Below are 2,500 nucleotides of genomic sequence, written 5' to 3'. Positions count from 1 at the left end.
CACAGGAATTAGGTGTGTGTGTGTGTGTGTGTGTGTGTGTGTGTGTGTGTGTGTACTTAAAGGGGACGTGACCTACCTAGCTCGCTTTATGTAGAGTACAGAGGTACACACCCACACCCACACTTACACCCACACACACACACACACACACCCACACACACACACACACACCCACACACACACACACACACACCCACACCCACACCCACACCCACACACCCACACCCACACACACACATACACCCCCCCACACACACACACATACACCCCCTCACACACACACACTTACACACACCCACATACACACCCACACCCACACACACACACACACACACACACACACACACACAGTTTCGTAACACCTCTTCCTTACCTATTTATTCATTTCGAACCTTAGCATTTTCCTGTATGCTAATTATGTTGTTTTAATATCAACATTATTTCCATCAGTAACATAGAATATAATGAGGTGTAATACGGAAAATAAGTCGCTAAGGAAGAGGCTGTTTGGTATATTCCTAACACATGTTCCGTGGTGGTTTATGCCTCATATTTTATCTCATTATCCTCTATTATGTTGTATTAAGCGACGGAAAGTAAGTTGGAGAAGGACGAAAAATTTTGCCAAGTTAAAATGAGTGATGTATAGATTCATATTAATTTCCTCCGGTGGCGTTGGTCTGGTTTTGTTTGTTTGTTAGTTTGTTTGTTACCAAGATTACTCAAAAAGTTATGAATGGATTTTGGTGAAATTTTGTGGAAGGGTGGGCCATGGGCTAAGGAAGAAAGGATTAAATTTTGGGCCGGATCCGATTCCTGTATCCACTAATTCGGATCGTTTTTCATGAATGCCTTCTAGTTTATGTAGTGTATTTAACCTGACAGTGATGCAAAACCCGTTTCAGTTGAATTGATGGCCAGGTGTAGTCAGATTGGAGGCTTGATTTGACTAGTAACCAAGGAGACTCATTCCTACCTAACCCCTTTCAGCTCAGTTGATGGCCAGGTGTAGTCAGATTGGAGGCTTGATTTGACTAGTAACCAAGGAGACTCATTCCTACCTAACCCCTTTCAGCTCAGTTGATGGCCAGGTGTAGTCAGATTGGAGGCTTGATTTCACTAGTAACCAAGGAGACTCATTCCTACCTAACCCCTTTCAGCTCAGTTGATGGCCAGGTGTAGTCAGATTGGAGGCTTGATTTGACTAGTAACCAAGGAGACTCATTCCTACCTAACCCCTTTCAGCTCAGTTGAAGGCCAGGTGTAGTCAGATTGGAGGCTTGATTTGACTAGTAACCAAGGAGACTCATTCCTACCTAACCCCTTTCAGCTCAGTTGATGGCCAGGTGTAGTCAGATTGGAGGCTTGATTTGACTAGTAACCAAGGAGACTCATTCCTACCTAACCCCTTTCAGCTCAGTTGATGGCCAGGTGTAGTCAGATTGGAGGCTTGATTTCACTAGTAACCAAGGAGACTCATTCCTACCTAACCCCTTTCAGCTCAGTTGATGGCCAGGTGTAGTCAGATTGGAGGGTTGATTTGACTAGTAACCAAGGAGACTCATTCCTACCTAACCCCTTTCAGCTCAGTTGATGGCCAGGTGTAGTCAGATTGGAGGCTTGATTTGACTAGTAACCAAGGAGATTTAGCTCTGCCTTATAACTTAGTATTCAAGTTGTAGGGTGGCCTCTCTCTCTCTCTCTCTCTCTCTCTCTCTCTCTCTCTCTCAAAATATGTAGGTCAGTGGTGGGGAGGCTAAAGACGAAAACGATCACGAATTTGGGTCACACACACACACACACACACACACACACACACACACACACACACACACACACACACAGTTTCTTAGATCCTTTGTTACTTCCCTCCTTTCATTCTCTCTCTCTCTCTCTCTCTCTCATAATAAAGTTAGAAGCGAAATGTGAAAAAGCATTTGGTAGAGAGAGAGAGAGAGAGAGAGAGAGAGAGAGAGAGAGAGAGAGAGAGAGAGAGAGCCTTTGTCTCTCTTTCTCACCAGCTGTTATTTATGTTCTTTGTTCTCCTGAATTTTCTGATCCACCATCCATCTCTCTCTTTTTGCTCTTTTTTTGCTCTCTTTGCTCTTTTTTGCTCTCTTTTGCTCTTTTTTGCTCTCTTTGCTCTTTTTTGCTCTCTGCTCTTTTTTGCTCTTTTCTCTTTTTGCTCTGCTTTTTTTTGCTCTTTTTCTCTTCTTGCTCTCATTGCACGCTTTTCGCTCTGCTGTCCTTGCTCTCTTTTTGCTCTCATTACTCTCTTTTTGCCCTCTGTTGTCCTTGCTCTCTTTTTGCTCCCTTTGCTCCTTTTTTTACTCTGCTGTCCTTGCTCTCTTTTTGCTCTCATTGCTGTCTTTTTGTTCAGCTCTTTGCTCTCGTTTTGCTCTTTTCGCTCTGCTGTTCTTGCTCTCTCTTTGCTCTTTTTCTCTATTTCTGTCTTTGTGATACTCTCTCGTTGTTTTCCATTTCCTTCTCTTTTGCTCTT

General features: G+C 43.5%; 1 protein-coding gene across 1 annotated transcript in view; it reads left to right on the top strand.

Moving 5' to 3' along the window:
- LOC145418336 (A-type potassium channel modulatory protein KCNIP1) overlaps window positions 1-2,500 on the top strand; it is a 210,559-nt gene that overhangs the window by 81,486 nt on the left and 126,573 nt on the right. The gene's annotated exons all lie outside the window — the stretch shown is intronic.

Source organism: Coenobita brevimanus, chromosome 113 (assembly GCF_032717465.1).
Source record: "Coenobita brevimanus isolate Jiangsu-jjx chromosome 113, ASM3271746v2, whole genome shotgun sequence".
NCBI lineage: Eukaryota > Metazoa > Arthropoda > Malacostraca > Decapoda > Coenobitidae > Coenobita > Coenobita brevimanus.
This window is presented reverse-complemented; position numbering and strand designations above follow the sequence as displayed.